At 44.7% G+C, this 17,094-nt stretch overlaps 1 protein-coding gene and 1 long non-coding RNA gene across 12 annotated transcripts in view; one reads left to right on the top strand and one right to left on the bottom strand.

Moving 5' to 3' along the window:
* The window catches only part of CLIP1 (CAP-Gly domain containing linker protein 1), a 147,444-nt gene that overhangs the window by 9,568 nt on the left and 120,782 nt on the right, over positions 1-17,094 (top strand). For 2 of the 11 annotated variants that reach the window (XM_077955580.1, XM_077955577.1), the window contains exon 2: positions 13,613-13,689. The exons of 7 other annotated variants lie outside the window; for them this stretch is intronic. The gene's annotated coding sequence lies outside the window, so the exon portion shown is untranslated. Of the gene's footprint in view, positions 1-13,612; positions 13,690-14,080; positions 14,544-17,094 lie in introns of those variants that run through there. 2 more of the 11 variants (XM_077955572.1, XM_015153037.3) reach the window with 2 other exon arrangements.
* On the bottom strand, positions 2,515-6,951 carry LOC144333194 (uncharacterized). The gene is made up of 2 exons (XR_013401659.1): positions 5,631-6,951; positions 2,515-2,895 (listed from the first exon to the last, which is right to left on the bottom strand). It is a non-coding gene; the product is annotated as an uncharacterized LOC144333194 (long non-coding RNA).

Genomic DNA, 17,094 nt, shown 5'->3' with positions numbered 1-17,094 from the left:
AAGGCACCCTCACCTGAGGTTGGGAGTTTGAGACCAGCCTGACCAATATGGAAAAACCCCGTCTCTACTAAAAATACAAAAAAATTAGCCAGGCGTGGTGGCACATGCCTGTAATCCCAGCTACTAGGGAGGCTGAGGCAGGAGAATCGCTTGAACCCGGGAGGCGGAGGTTGCGGTGAGCCGGGATCACGCCATTGCACTCCAGCCTGGGCAACAAGAACGAAACTCCATCTCAAAAAAAAAAAAAAAAAGAGACACGGTTTCACCATTTTGGCCAGGCTGGTTTCAAGCTCCTCACCTCAGGTGATCCACCCATCTTGGCCTTCCAAAGTGCTGGGATTACAGGTGTGAGCCACCGTGCCCAACCAAAATCTATGTTTAATAGAAAACTTTAGTCAAGTCTTTTCAATTTTAATTGGAAAGCAGTGTCAATTGTTAGTATTTGCCTACATACAAGTTTTTAGATAGCTGTTTAGGGAGGCTTTAAACTATTAACAGCGTCATATTTTTTAAAAAATTATTTATTATTATTATTTTTTGAGACAGAGTCTCGCTCTGTCGCCCAGGCTGGAGTGTACTGGTGTGATCTTGGCTCACGGCAACCTCCGCCTCCTGGGTTCAAATGATTCTCATGCCCCAGAGTCCTGAGTAGCTGGGATTATAGGCATATGCCACCTCGCCTAGCTAATTTTTTAGTATTTTATATACGTAGTGTGTTTCCCATATAGGCAGAACTCAAAGAATCTGTATGCTTTAAGTTGGCATTTGAGTTACAATGCACTCTTAAGGGAAACCGTAATGACCGATGGTACTGTACAAGAATTTTGGGCCGGCCGGGCGCAGTGGCTCAAGCCTGTAATCCCAGCACTTTGGGAGGCCGAGACGGGCGGATCACGAGGTCAGGAGATCGAGACCATCCTGGCTAATACGGTGAAACCCCGTCTCTACTAAAAATACAAAAAACTAGCCGGGCGAGGTGGCGGGCGCCTGTGGTCCCAGCTACTCGGGAGGCTGAGGCAGGAGAATGGCGGGAACCCGGGAGGCGGAGCTTGCAGTGAGCTGAGGTCCGGCCACTGCACTCCAGCCCGGTGACAGAGCGAGACTCCGTCTCAAAAAAAAAAACAAACAAAAAAATTTTGGGCCAGGCGTGGTGGCTCATGCCTGTAATCCCAGCACTTTGGGAGGCCGAGGCGGGCGGATCACGAGGTCAAGAGATCAAGACCATCCTGGCCAACACGGTGAAGCCCTGTCTCTATTAAAAATACGAAAAATTAGCCAGGCATGGTGGCAGGCGCCTGTAATCCCACCTACTTGGGAGGCTGAGGCAGGAGAATTGCTTGAACAAGGGAGGTGGAGGTTGCAGTGAACTGAGATCACGCCATTGTACTCCAGCCTTGGCAAAAAGATCGAAACTCCATCTCAAAAAAAAAAACCCAAAACCAAAACAAAACAGATTTTTTGCCAGGCGCAGTGGCTCATGTCTGTACTCCCAGCCCTTTGGGAGACTAAGGCAGGAGGATCACTTGAGTCCAAGAGTTTGAGACTAGCCTGGGCAACACATTGAGACCCCTGTCTCTACAAAACTTTTAAAAAATTGGCTGAGTGTGATGGGGGTACATGCCTGTATTCCCTCCTACTTGGGAGGCTGAGGCAGGAGGATCTCTGGAACCCAGAAGATCTGATCCCAGGAGGCTGCAGTGAGCTGTATTCACACCACTGCCTGTCTCAAAACAAAAACCCCAAAAACCAAACCACCGCACTCCAAGCTGGGCAATAGAGTGAGACCCTGTCTCAAAAAAAAAAAAAAAAAAAAAATCCCAAAAACCAAGTGCACATATTACAGTGCACTATTCAGTCTAAATTAAAAAATAAAAATAATTTCAAAGAAGAGTGACCTCTTCAGGTTTCAATCAAGGGAACAGAGGGAGGCCTTTTTTTGTTATTTGTAGGTTGTCAGACTGTAATTAGCCAACCTTGAATTTGGCTAGGACATCTGGGGTAATATCCTGGCCCTGGCACCAAGTACCAAGGAATCTTGGCCACAATTAGTAAAGAGCTTTTTTTTTTTTTTTTTGTAAATCTCCATCTGGCACTTCCAGAAGGACAGATTCCACTAGCACTAACTCAATGGGTGGGTCTGCTTTTTAATTGTTTATTGTGGTTCAGCAACAAAATCTTAAAAGTATGGTTTTCAAAAATCTTTGAAAAGAGGAAGTAGTCATGTTACAGAATCCCTGTTGGGAACCCTCCCTGGTGTCTCTTACCCCGGGGAAGTGTATTCTCACCTACCTCTTTGCAGGAATGCTAATGAGACTACAGGCAGACATTTTGCTGCCCTAATGTTTTCTATAAGCATAAGCTCCAGAATACTTCCGACTTGAATTAAGTAGTTTGGTGTTTGTTTGCTCCTTTGCTTGCTTCTGTCTAAGTATGGCTTGGATAGATCCCAGTTTAACTCTGCCCCTTTTTAACACTTAAAATTGCTGAGTCCTTGATTTATAATATCTTCTCCGAAGTTAAGGGCCAGAAGAAGAGCCAGATGTTCACGATGTGCAAATCATCCAGAATTTGGGTTTGATGTATAAAGGGAAGGCAATATAATGAGTCTTTTATTTTTCTTCCGTGATTCTAAAAATCTCTTCCTTTACTCAAGTATTGCAGTGAAATATTTGGCATCTTTCCCCCCTCTTCTCAGGAAAGATAAGAGTCACTAGGGATGTTTTCCTGAAAATCTTTTTTTTTTTTTTTTTTTTTGAGACGGAGTCTCGCTCTGTGGCCCAGGCTGGAGTGCAGTGGCCAGATCCCAGCTCACTGCAAGCTCCGCCTCCTGGGTTTACGCCATTCTCCTGCCTCAGCCTCCCGAGTAGCTGGGACTACAAGCCCCCGCCACCTCGCCTGGCTAGTTTTTTTGTATTTTTTAAGTAGAGACGGGGTTTCACCGTGTTAGCCAGGATGGTCTCGATCTCCTGACCTCGTGATCCGCCAGTCTCGGCCTCCCAAAGTGCTGGGATTACAGGCTTGAGCCACTGCACCCAGCTCTGAAAATCTTTTAATCAAGGCCTCTGACCTCTTGCATCCTCTCTCTAGCTGATTTACCCCATATAATGACTTATTAAGACATTATGTTCTAATACCTTAAAGCAGGAAGGAACCTATTTAGACTTTTCCTTTCTAGATTGTGGAATAAATAAACTTTATAAGCAGGGTGATTTTGCTTATAGCCTAAGTGAAAGAAAACTTATTTCCTGGGTTTCTGAAAAGTGGGTGTCTTTATTACATGAAACCATATTACTAGTTTCTGTTGAAAGGGATACGTAGCTTGCTTAGGTTGTCATCTTGAGAATCTAGTATTAGAGTCAAGTTTAGATTTTAGAAAATATTTTCCAGTGAAGTTTTTTTAGGGTCTTAGGTTTATTTTTTCTTTATACATTAGTTTTAAGATGGGCTTTACATTTTAGTAACATAATGTTCTCTTAAAATATGTGTGTTAATTGTATAAATTATAAAATTTGCATAGATACAAAAACACAGGAAAAAAGAAATTATCCATGATGCTACTGCCCAGAGGAATCTTTTTAATATTTTAGAATATGTCCTTTCAGTCTTTTTTTTTTTTTTTTTTAAGAGATGGAGTCTCGCTCTGTCACCTAGGCTGGAGTGGAGTGGCATGATCTCAACTCACTGCAGCCTCCACCTCTCGGGTTCAAATGATTCTCCTGCCTCAGCCTCTTGAGTAGCAGGGATTACAAGCGTGTGCCACCACACCTAATTTTGGTATTTTCAGTAGAGACGAGGTTTTGCCATGTTGGCCAGACTGGTCTCAAACTCATTACTTCATGAGATCCGCCCACCTCAGCCTTCCAAAGTGCTGGGATTACAGGGGTGAGCCACCATGCCTGGCCTCAGTCTTATAAAAAAATTTTTGACCAGGTGCAGTGGCTCACTCCTGTAATCCCAGCACTTTGGGAGGCTGAAGAGGGTGGATCCCATGAGCTCAGGAGTTTGAGCTCAGGACAACATGGCAAAACTCCGTCTCTACAAAAATAAAAGTTAGCCAGGGATGGTGGTGTATACCTGTGGTCTCAGCTACTCAGGAGGCTGAGGTGGGAGGATTCCTTGAGCCCAGCAGGTTGAGGCTGCGGTAAGCCATGATTGTGCCATTGCACTCCAGCTGGGGTGTCAGAGTGAGACTCTATCTCTTAAAAAAAAAAAAAAAGAAAATAACTGGTTGTAGATAGTAAGTAGGAAAACTGCTAAGTATGCCAGTTTTTAAAGAAATAACAGCTTTAGGCCGGGCGCGGTGGCTCACGCCTGTAATCCCAGCACTTTGGGAGGCCGAGGCAGGCGGATCACGAGGTCAGGAGATCGAGACCACAGTGAAACCCCGTCTCTACTAAAAATACAAAAAAAATTAGCCGGGCGTGGTGGCGGCGCCTGTAATCCCAGCTACTCGGGAGGCTGAGGCAGGAGAATGGCAGGAACCCGGGAGGCGGAGCTTGCAGTGAGCTGAGATCGCGCCACTGCACTCCAGCCTGGGCGACAGAGCAAGGCTCCATCTCAAAAAAAAAAAAAAAAAAAAAAAGTGTGTGTGTGTGTACATAAATAAAAATAAATATAACGTTACAAAAGCAAAGCATAGAACAATGGTATGTTACCATTTGGAATGAAAATGGTATACAAAAGAATGCTTTATCTTTTAGTTTCTATATTTAGCAGATATTTATTAAGCATCTTCTATAGGGAGGTGCTAGCCCAGACATTGGGGAACTTGACTAAAACAGGTGTGTGTCCTGCTTCTCGAGGAAACTAGCTGTTAATGGAATGCAGATTAAGAGCAAGAAATCAGGCTGGGTGCAGTGACTCACACCTGTAATCCCAGCACTTTGGGAGGCCAAGGCGGGTGGATCACTTGAGGCCAGGAGTTCGAGACTAGCCTAGCCAACATAGCAAAACCCCGTCTCTACTAAAAATACAAAAGATTAGCCAGGCATGGTGGTGCACATCTGTAATCTCAGCTACTTGGAAGGCTGAGGCAGGAGAATCACTTGAACCTGGGAGGTGGAGGTTGCAGTGAGCCAAGATCACACCAAGATCACACTCCAGCCTGGGTGACTGAGATTCTTTCTCAAAAACAAAAAAATTTGGTTCTGTTTCTTTTGGAAGATAGTACAGATTTCTTAACTTTCTGGAGTTCAGTTTTCTTACCTATAAATTGGAGAGAATAGCTGCTTCATATAGTTGTTGTGAAGATTAAGTGAATTAATGTGTGTAAAACTCAGTAAATGTAATAATTCTTCCCTGTAATCCCGGTGTCTTTCTGATCTCTTACTTCAACCCCTCAATTTTGTCCTTTTATTTCAATCAGAATGGGGGAAACACTTTTATTGGCATGGGAAAAAAAATGTGATTGTTTGTCCATTGTGTCCCAAGACCTATAGCAACTGTTAATTTTGCTCATTTGCAAAATAAAAACGAACTTTTTTTTTTTTTGAGACGGAGTATCATTCTTGTCGCCTAGGCCAGAGTGCGATGGTGTGATCTCTGCTCACTGCAACCTCTGCCTCCTGGGTTCAAGTGATTCTCCTGCCTCAGCCTCCCGTGCAGCTGGGATTATAGGTGCCCACCACCACGCCTGGCTAATTTTTTGTATTTTTAGTAGAGATGGGATTTCGCCATGTTGATCAGGCTGGTCTTGAACTCCTGACCTCAGATGATTTGCCTCGGCCTCCCAAAGTGCTGGCATTACAGGCAAGAAAGCTTTTATAAAGAGAAAAAAACGCAACCCAATATGAAAGACGTTGATTCTTTTAAGAGTTGTTTTTGTGCGCTTTTCTTGTTCAGAGCAAACAGTTTTGGTATGCTTTTGCTTTTAGCGTGGGCCGTTTCTGACTCTTTAAGGGGTGGGCAACAATATGCTTACTTTTTTCCTTTGTGAGGAATGGAAAAGGAAATCAATTACTATTATTGTTTTTTGAGACAGAGTCACACCAAAAACCCTCCTTGTAGCACGTGGTCTCACTCTGTCTCAAAAGTTAAAAAAAAAAAAACAAACTCATCCAGGCTGGAGTGCAGTGACACAATCACAGCTCACTGCAGCCTCTGTGTCACAGGCTCAGGTGATCCTCCTCCTTCAGCCTCCCAGATAGCTTGGACTGCAGGCACGCGACACCATACCTGGCTAATTTTTTGTAGAGATGGGGTTTTGCCATGTTGCCCAGGCTGGTCTCGAACTCCTGGGCTCAAGTGATCTTCCTGCCTCAGCTTCCCAAAGTGCTGAGATTGCAGGTGTGAGCCACCTTGGCTGGGGAGGTCAATTTTAACTTGCTTTGAGATGGACTCTTTGATCTCACTGCTGTATATAATAATTCAGAAACATTTATATATCAGTTTACATTAGGATCAGGAGCCTGGAGATTGGGGTTTTAGTTCTAGACTGTTAAGTAAGTATGACCTTGACAAGTGATTTCACTGTTTAGAATCATTTTCTTGTTGGTAAAATGAGGAAGTTGAACTAGATTGCTACCGTCTCTTCTGATTCTACAATTTTATGATGCTATATTAAGCACATTGCTTCTTTTTGCACATTAGTATAATTGACTGCTGCCGACCCATTAAGTAAGTTCTTCTGGGAGATACTAGAGAGGCCTAGTAATTTCAGCCCCTTTTAAGATCTGTGTCTAAGCTAGTGGTATGTGTTAGAGTTATAAAGTCGCAGGAATTTTGTAGAATTTTGTGTAAATGAACAAAATAACTCAAATTATTCAGCTTTCCATGTTCCCTTAAAACATTTTTTTTTTTTTGCAGATGGAGGAACATTGGGAGGCTCTTTATTTTCTGCGTGCTAAGTAGTAGGAATATAAATCTTCACTCAGACTGAGCTCTGCAAAGGCATTCATAATTGCAGGCAGTTGCATCAGTACAGAATTCTATCTCTAAAAAAAAAAAAAAAATTGTCTTATGTCCCAACCTTCTCCCTGGGTTGGTTTTTGATTCTGTCCTTCCTTTTTAAAACTGCTCTAGGTACAACTTGTGTTCTGTACTGTGTCATACACATCTTAAGTTTTAAAAACATACTTTTCCTAAGCACAGAATAATTTTTCTTTTTTCTTTTTTTGAGACGGAGTCTCGCTCTGTCACCCGAGCTGGAGTGCAGTGGCCGGATCTCAGCTCACTGCAAGCTCCGCCTCCCGGGTTTACGCCATTCTCCTGCCTCAGCTTCCCGAGTAGCTGGGACTACAGGCGCCCGCCACCTCGCCCGGCTAGTTTTTTGTATTTTTTAGTAGAGACGGGGTTTCACCGTGTTCGCCAGGATGGTCTCGATCTCCTGACCTCGTGATCCGCCCGTCTCGGCCTCCCAAAGTGCTGGGATTACAGGCTTGAGCCACCGCGCCCGGCCCAGAATAATTTTTCAAAGGGGTATGTCTACTCTTGACTTTGGAAAGATACCATAAACTTTGTATTTACTGGCAGTGTCTTACTGTATAATATTCTCAAATCAACACTTAAGGTTAGCCGGCTAATTTTATAAATTGCTCTGTAAGGGCTATCTCAGTTAGAATTTAGAAATAAAACTTCCTTGTAGCTCCTTTTGAATTAAGGAGCTAGTTAATTTTCTGATACTTACTGACTTGTGTCAGTCCTTTAGTGTCTGAATGGGCTTTTCACATTGATCCATTTATTTATTTACTTGTTTGTTTGAGACAAGGTCTCACTCTGTGGGACCACAGGCACGTACCACCACGCCTGGCTAATTTTTGTATTCTTTGCAGAGACAGGGTTTTGCCTTGTTTCCTGGGATGATCTCAAACTCCTGAGCTCAAAACTATCTGCCCACCTTGGCCTCCCATAGTGTTGGGATTATGGGCGTAAACCACCGGGCTGGCCCACATTGACCTTTTAAATAAACAGTGATTACAATATTTACCCATCTTTCGTACTTTATCCTTACTTAAAGATACGCTGTTTGCTTCCCGCCCCACCCCAGTCCCCAATCCCCCAGATGGAGTCTCACTGTGTCACCCAGGCTGGAGTGCAGTGGTGCAATCTCGGCTCACTGCAACCTCCGCCTCCCGGGTTCAAGCGATTCTCCTGCCTCAGCCTTCTGAGTAGCTGGGATTGCCGGAGCCTGCCACCATGCCTGGCTAATTTTTGTATTTTAGTAGAGACGGGATTTCACCATGTTGGCCAGGCTGGTCTCGAACGTCTGACCTCAGGTGATCCGCCTGCCTTGTCCTCCCAAAGTGCTGGGATTACAGGCTTGAGCAACCATACTCAGCTGCTGTTTGCTTTTTTTTTTTTTTTTCCCGAGATAGAGTCCCACTCTGTTGCCCAGGCTGGAGTGTGGTGGTAAGATCTCTGCTCACTGCAACCTCTGCCTCCCTTGCTCAAGTGATTCTCCTGCCTCAGCCTCCCGAGTAGCTGTGATTATAGGTGTGTACCACCACGCCTGGCTAATTTTTGTATTTTTAGTAAAGATGGGGTTTCACCATGCTGGCCAGGCTTGTCTTGAACTCCTGACCTCAGGTAATCTGTCTGCCTCGGCCTCCCAAGGTGCTGGGATTACAGGCATGAGCCACCGCGCCTAGCTGCTGTTTGCTTTTTTAATCTTTGTGTTAATTTTAAAGCTGAGTCTGGCCTATTTAAAAAGTTATATATGTCATGTATGAAGCATACATAAATACCTACATATGTAGACAAATATCAGTGAAAATAGATCTTAGTGGTCCTAGCACAGTAAAGTGACAGAAGACTAAAAAAACCTAGAGTTCTGGCTCCTGGAATCTTTCTAACTTTTTTGACCATAGTACTTGTGAGAGCACATCCCTTGTGGATCCAGGCGATGACAGCAACGGGAGCCATACAGCAGCGATAGAACATCTTGGGGGATACACAGGGGATGGAGATTAGTGAAGAAATATTTGTGCTTATAAATAGTCATGACAGGAATGGAAAAAAGGACAGGCTGAATGACTTTAATATTCAATAAAACATTTAAGTAATCTCATGTGAAAGGCACATGTTTCTGAAGATGACGGAATGCTTTTATTCTGACACCTGACTCTAGAGGTGGCATAAGTCAGTCCTATAGACAAGGCAGTGAACTTGATGGGGATATGTGGAACTGAATGGAAATGTTAACACATGGCATCATGTTGGTGTTTTTTTTTTTTTTTTTTTTTGATATGGAGTCTCGCTCTCTCTCCCAGGCTGGAGTGCAGTGGTGCAATCTCGGCCCACTGCAAGCTCCACCTCCTGGGTTCATGCCATTCTCCTGCCTCAGCCTCCCAAGTAGCTGGGACTACAGGTGCCCACCACCATGCCCGGCTAATTTTTTGTTTTTGTATTTTTAGTAGAGATGGGGTTTCACCGTGTTAGCCAGGATGATCTCAATCTCCCGACCTCATGATCCGCCTGCCTCAGCCTCCCAAAGTGCTGGGATTACAGGCATGAGCCACCACGCCCGGCCTTTGTTTTTTGTTTTCAGATGGAGTCTTGCTCTGTTGCCTAAGCTGGAGTGCTGTGGCGCAATCTTGGCTCAATGCAACCTCCACCTCCCATGTTCAAGCGATTCTCCTGCCTCAGCCTCCCGAATAACTGGGATTACATGAATGTGCCACCACTTCCAGCTAATTTTTATATTTTTAGTAGAGACACGGTTTCACCATGTTGGCCAACCTGGAGGGTCTCGAACTCCTAGCCTCAAGTGATTCACCTGCCTTGGCCTCCCAAAATACTGGGATTACAGGCATGAGCCACCGCACCTGGCCTATTCTGTTACCTTTTAAATCAGCCTATTAGTTGATGCTGAAACCAGTGTCACCAGGTCCCTGCTTTATATTCTGTCCAGTGAATCTTGCTTCTTAGTGCACTGATTTGATACATTGCCCCTTCAGTGGCCTGTGCCCCAAACTGTGTTTGGTGGCATCACACACATTTTCCCTGCGTTCAGGGCCAAACTTTGGGAAGACAGAGTCAACGATGCTCTTAGGTGTCTGTCACTCATCCTCAGCTCGCAGAGACCACTCACTCATGCGCTTACCGGGTATTCCACCTTGGAGTGGATGCTCCCTGCCTTCATCTCCTGTGGTTTGATTTTGAGTCACGGAACTGTTGTTAGGGCACATATTCTGACCAGTCACACAGTGTCATGTCACTGGACCACGCTGTGTAAATGTGCACAGGAAGTGTTCTGTATCGTATTCAGAAGACTAACAAATTTCCCAGGTGTTAGAATATGGGCCAATGAAACAGTTATATGCGGCTGGGTGCAGGGGTTCACGCCTGTAATCCTAGCACTTTGGGAGGCCAAGGTGGGTGGTTCACCTGAGGTCAGGCGTTCAAGACCAGCCTGGCCAACATGGTGAAATCCTGTCTACTAAAAATAAAAAAATTAGCTGGGCGTGGTGACGGGTATCTGTAATCCCTGCTACTCAGGAGGTTGAGGCAGGAGAATTGCTTGAACCCAGGAGGCAGAGGTTGCAGTGAGTCGAGATCGCGCCATTGCACTCCAACCTGGGTAACAGAGACTGTACCAAAAAACAACAACAAAAAAAAAACAAGAAATGATGTATTCTGCTGTATTGGCCTTAAATCTCCAGCCACAGGTTCCTTTCATGTGCTTTGAGACATACTTATTAAATTTTTTATTGGTAGCTCAGTCTCTGTACTGTATTTTGCTTTGAGTTTCGTGTGAGTGTGTTTTCAGACTCTTTGTGCTGAGCTCTCGGTGTTACTGGGCAGTACCGTGTGCTGCCAGCAGGGCTTCCTTATACATTATGTATCACCTGTCAAATAGACATTTTAAAGTTCCTTTTACTGTAAGTGCTATTTTTTCCTCTTCTGTGCTAAGAACAATTAAATTATTCCCAGTTCGAGATTCAGGAGTTTTACATTTCTCTGTCCTTTTCCTCACATACGTGTTGTAATGAAGCACAAAAGATGGATGTTGCATACCCAGCGGGGCCTGGGGTATCATCTGCTTGTTAGTTTTCCTATCCACGCCAAGAGGAGAGCTGCTTGTATTCTGCCTTCAGAATGTATTCTAGCCCAGTGTTGTCCTGTGTAGTAGCCACGAGCCACATAATCACATATTGAGCACATGAAATGTGGTGAGTCCAAATTGAGGTGTGCTATAAGTATAAAATACACAGTGGATTTCAAAGATCGATTTTGAAAAAAGAATGTAAAATACTAATAATTTTACATTAATCACATTTGTTGTTGTTAGAGATGAGGTTTTTTTTTTTTTTTTTTTTGAGGTGGAGTCTTGGTCTGCCACCCAGGCTGGAGTGCAGTGGTGCGATCTCAGCTCACTGCAACCTCCGCCTCCTGGGTTCAAGCAATTTTCCTGCCATAGCCTCCCGAGTAGCTGGGATTATAGGTGCCCACCACCACGCCCGACTAATTTTTGTATTTTTAGTAGAGATGTAGTTTCACCATGTTGGCCAGGCTGCTCTCAAACTCTTGACCTCAAGTGATCCACGTGCTTCGGTCTCCCAAAGTGCAGGGATTACAGGCATGAGCCAGTGTGCCTGGGCAGGAGATGAGGTCTTGCTCTGCTGCCCAGGCTGGAGTGCAGTGGCATGACTATAGCTCTCTGCAGCTTTTAACTAAATTCTTGCGCTCAAGCAGTCATCCCACCTCTGCCTCTTGAGTAGCTGGGACGCAGGTGTGTGCCACTACACCCAGCTCATTTCTTAAAATTTCATAGAGATGGAGTCTCACTATGTTGCTCAGGCTTGTCTTGAAATCCTGAACTCAAGTGATCCTTCCACTTGGGCAGGCATGAGCCACCGTGCCCAGCCCTTGATTACATTTTGAAATAATATTTTAGATCTATTGGGCTAAATAAACTATATCATGAAAATTAATTTCACCTGTTTCTTTTTTATTTTTAAAAATATGGATACTAGAAAATTCAGAATTATACATTTGTACTGCATTATATTTCTATTGGACAGTGCTGATCTAGAAAGTATAATAGTGTCAACAATGCAATTATCTAAGTTGAGACTCATACCTTTTTTTTTTTTTTTTGTTTTGAGATGGAGTTTCGCTCTTGTTGCCCAGGCTGGAGTGCAATGGCGCAATCTCGGCTCATTGCAACCCCCACCTCCCGGGTTCAAGCGACTCTCCTGCCTCAGCCTCCTGAGTAGCTGGGATTACAGGCATGTGCTACCACACCTGGCTAGTTTTGTATTTTGGGTAGAGACGGGCTTCACCATATCTGTCAGGCTGGTCTCAAACTCCTGACCTCAGGTGATCCTCCTGCCTTGGCCTTCCAAAGTGCTGGGATTACAGTCATGAGCCATCGTGCCCAGCCCAGACTCATACCTGTTAAATAGCACTCATTGTATGTAGTAATTGAACAGTTTGCCCTTAGCTTCATTGACCTACATTTTTGGAGTACAGTGGCGCCATCTCTGCTCACTGCAACCTCTGCCTCCCAGGTTCAAGCTATTCTCCTGCCGCAGCCTCCTGAGTAGCTGGGATTACAGGCATGTGCCACCACGCCTGGCTAATTTTTTTTTTTTTTTTTTTTTTTGAGACGGAGTCTCGCTCTGTCGCCCAGGCTGGAGTGCGGTGCCCGGATCTCAGCTCACTGCAAGCTCCGCCTCCCGGGTTTATGCCATTCTCCTGCCTCAGCCTCCCCAGTAGCTGGGACTACAGGTGCCCGCCACCTTGCCCAGCTAGTTTTTTGTAGTTTTAGTAGAGACGGGGTTTCATCGTGTTAGCCAGGATGGTCTTGATCTCCTGACCTCGTGATCCGCCCGTCTCGGCCTCCCAAAGTGCTGGGATTACAGGCTTGAGCCACTAATTTTGTATTTTTAGTAGAGACGGGGCTTCCCCGTGTTGGTCAGGCTGGTCTTGAATTCCTGACCTCAAGTGATTCACCCGCCTTGGCCTCCCAGAGTGCTCGGATTACCGCGCCCAGCCCATTGAGCTACTTTTTATTAATTTGTTAATAATTAGAGATGAGGTCTCACCAAGTTTCCCAGGCTGGTATTGAACACCTGGGCTCAAAGAATCCTGCCACCTTAGCTTCCCAAAGTCTTTGGAATTGCAGGTGTGAACCACCATACCCACCCTTCATTGGCCCACTTTTTAAAAAAGGATCCAGACCAGGCGTGGTGGCTTACGCCTGTAATACTAGCACTTTGGGAGGCCAAGGCGGGCGGATCACCTGAGGTCAGGAGTTCGAGACCAGCCTGACCAACATGGCAAAACCTCGTCTCTACTAAAAATACAAAAAATTAGCCAGGCATGGTGGCACATGCCTGCAATCCCAGCTACTTGGGAGGCTAAGGCAGGAGAATGGCTTGAACCCGGGAGGCAAAGGTTGCAGTGAGCTGAGATTGTGCCACTGCATTCCAGCAGCCTGGGCGACAAGAGTGAAACTCTGTCTCAAAAAAAAGAAAAAAAAAAAAAGGATCCAGAGTTGGGAAACCCTCTAATGCTGCTGGGTTTGTCAGGTGTTTAGAGTGTAAGATACAGTTACTTGTTGCTTTAGTTTGAAAATTGCATCATTTTGCATAATTTTGTGGATTCTTGTTTTGCTGTTGACTCACTTGAGAATTTTTTTGAACTCTTACTGTGTATCAAACTTTTTTAGGTTCTTTGGTTGCGAAGACAAATCAAATCTCATGGGACTTAGTCATAGCATGATATGCAAACAAGGCAGGAATGCGGGTGAGTCATCATTCCGTAATCGAAGCCTGCCCAGTAGCTGGAGTAGTCCAGAGAAGGAAGAGAGGGCAAGAAGAGTAGTCAGAAGAGACTGCTGATGTGTCTCCTGTGTTCTTGGAGAGCCGTTTCCCATGTGCCCTCAAAGCCCTTCTGTGTGGCAGTAGCGTATGGGGCCTGGCTCTAGAAACAGTCTCTACGTGGGAAATGAAGCCCATCCAAAGCCCTTAAGCTCAGTTCAGCCAGGAGATGTGATGTTTTTAAATTGGGGCTAAGCAGGCCCATAAATTTTTTTTTTTGGTTACTCTTCTGTGACGTTAAATAGTTGACTTTCCTGTTTTACTCAAGAATTGAAGAAAATTTGCAAATACCCTTCAATCTTATTTATCTTTTTCAGTGTCTTCTGTATATACAGAAATACAAATGTGAACGAAGTAGAAGGATGAAAATCAAATAGCTTGCCCTTTGTTTAGAGGAAACAAGTCAATTTGGAATGGTCCCAGTGTTGTGTAAGTGTTTTCAGTGGCTGAAGCCAGGGAGCTCAGGTTACATTGCATCTCCTGTGTTGGGGGTGGGGACAGCAAGTGACACAGCATACTTACGTAACCGTGACTTCAGGGGACAGGATTAAGCTGTGAATGAACCTCCCAAACCCAGGAATGTGATATGAGAACATAGCCTTTGAATTTCTCTCTCAAGTTTGACTTGAAAAATCAGCTTCAGAAACATCTTTATCTTAAGATAGACTTTCATTGCTCTCAGAACGTCTCTCCCCTGACCTTCTGTTATTAAGTTCATGGACATACAGCGTTATAGAATTAGGTGGGGGCTCCGAAGTCTGCGAGTGCAGCTGTGCACAGGTAAGTCACTTCACTCGCCTGGTGCTGAATTTCCTTTGGGTTGTGCAGCCGGGCCGCGTTGAAACCTGGGTTTCTGGACGTTGTAGCTACCACGCAGCCTGTTTCTGGAAGCTTGGTGTTAAACTCCCTCTCCTGGCAGGTTAAATTCATTGCAAATTCTCTAACTCTCCTTTGCCTCCCAACAGAATTTTTAGGTTTAGTAAATCAAGTGGCATTTTCATTTTGTGGATGGGGCAAAATGGACTGGAAAGGGTCTGACGTGTAGAGATGTGATTTTCTTGGGGCAGCGCGATGCCGCTCTATGTGTGCCAGGAGGTGCTGAGCCCGTTTGAAACTCTTACCAGATTTAGGTTCTTTCTTCACTGATGGCAGAGGCCTGTACTTTTTACTTTGGCAAAGTTAGAGCCACCATCTTTCCTTTCACTTCTGAATCCTTCACCTTTTGCTTACAGGATTTTGATTTGATACCCAAAACAGGACTAGCACCGTGAAGGTGTGGAGTTAGAAACAGATCTTATTTAATGAGTGTCCTCAGGTTGCAGGTGGGAATACTGAGCCGGGGAAGGAGTTACAAAACGTGAGTTGTTCAGGGTCGTCCATCTGGGACGGGAGTTTAGGTGTCTCACTTCCCAGTCCAGCTCTCTGTTCGTACTTTTGTATTTATTTGAACCATGACATTTAAAAAATAGGAGTAAACATAACCTTAAGAAATTAGATGAGAATTATAAAGAATATTACTCCTTCTTGTATGAGCGTAATTTTCACCATTCTTGTTTTTGGGAACTGCTGATTTTGTGGAACCTCTTGTTTCTGTAAATTGCTTAAGGTTTTTTTTTTGTTGTTGTTGTTCAGATACACCTGATCAGGAGGAAGGGGGGGTTAGATTTTATTAAAATATGTATTTTCTATAATAAGTCTCTTTTTTTCCCTTAAACTTTTTAAAAAAATATTTTAGAGATAAAGTCTTGCTATATTGCCCAGGCTGGACTCAATCTCCTGGGCTCAGGTGATCCTTCTGCCTCAGTCTCCCAAGTAGCTGGGATTCTAGGCAGGTGCCACCATGCCCAGCTAATTAAAAAAAAATTTTTTTTTAGAGATGAGGTTTCACTATGTTGCGCAGGCAACTCTAAGACTCTTGGACTTAAGTAATCCTCCTGCCTTGGCCTCCCAAAACGCTGGGATTATAGATGTGAGCCACCACGCCTGGCCAAACTTGTGTGTTTTAAAAACATATATATATATATATATATTTGAGACGGAGTCTCGCTCTGTCGCCCAGGCTGGAGTGCAGTGGCGCGATCTCGGCTCACTGCAACCTCTGCCTCCTGCGTTCACGCCATTCTCCTGCTTCAGCCTCCCGAGTAGCTGGGACTACAGGTGCATGCCGCCACACCCAGCTAATTTTTTGTGTTTTTAGTAGAGACAGGGTTTCACCGTGTTAGCCAAGATGGTCTCAATCTCCTGACCTCGTGATCCGCCCACCTTGGCCTCCCAAAGTGCTGGGATTACAGGCGTGAGCCACCGCGCCCGACTGGCAAGGGTAACATTTTAAGTTTATGATTTATTTCCTACTCAGTTATCAGGATTTTTTTTTTTTTTGAGATGAAGTCTTGCTCTGTCGCCAGGGAGGAATGCAGTGGCACAGTATCGGCTCACTGCAACCTCCACCTCCAAGGTTCAAGCAATTCTCCTGCCTCAGCCTCCTGAGTAGCTAGGACTACAAGCGCGCACCACCATGCTCAGCTAATTTTTGTATTTTTAGTAGAGACGGGGTTTCACCATGTTGGCCAGGGTTGTCTCGATCTCTTGACCTTATGATCCGCCCGCCTTGGCCTTCCAAAGTGCTGGGATTACAGGCGTGAACCACCGTGCCTGGCCGGGATTCTTAAATGTAGCCCAATTTTCCAGTAAAGAACACTAAGAAAAAGTGTTTGGATCCGAACCAAAAGAAAAACTTGCGTACTGGAAGTTTGCAGGTAATACAGATATGCGTACATGACTGGTGTTCAGCTGTTTAGGTGGACGTGCTTTTCTCTGCTTACCTGTGTTGCTGATGCTGGTCAGCAGTGGAGAAAACAGATTAGATACTGCTAATCTCAGATGGGAGGATTATTTCTTAGGAGAAAGGACATTTCTTGAGTCATCAGCTCCAGATTCAGGGATACGGAACCCTCTGGTTTTTGTTTAAAGTGGTGAGGTTTGAGCCCAGAGGCCGACTAACATCAGAATTCCTGTTTGTGAGGTCATCGTCATGACCTCACAGCCAGGCTGTTAAAAATGTTTGCCCAGCTTCTGGCAGGATATGAGCTGATGCCTGCCTCGATTCCACAGACACCATGAGGTACTATTTTCATATTCTAGATTTGTGTTGACTTTCTTCAGCTTCTTATAGATAAAAAGTAAAGACATGACCCCAGACCCTCTTTATTTTGCTGAAAGAGATTGTATAATGGTGAGAAAATCATTGTGACTATCCACTGGCAGGACTTTTAAAAGCAGAAAACTCCATAGTTGAGTAGAAAGTGTTTTTACTGTGTGTACGTGAGTAGCC

The sequence above is a fragment of the Macaca mulatta genome, chromosome 11 (genome assembly GCF_049350105.2).
Source record: "Macaca mulatta isolate MMU2019108-1 chromosome 11, T2T-MMU8v2.0, whole genome shotgun sequence".
NCBI lineage: Eukaryota > Metazoa > Chordata > Mammalia > Primates > Cercopithecidae > Macaca > Macaca mulatta.
The sequence above is the reverse complement of the archived record's forward strand: the minus strand, read 5'-3'. Positions and strand labels throughout refer to the sequence as shown.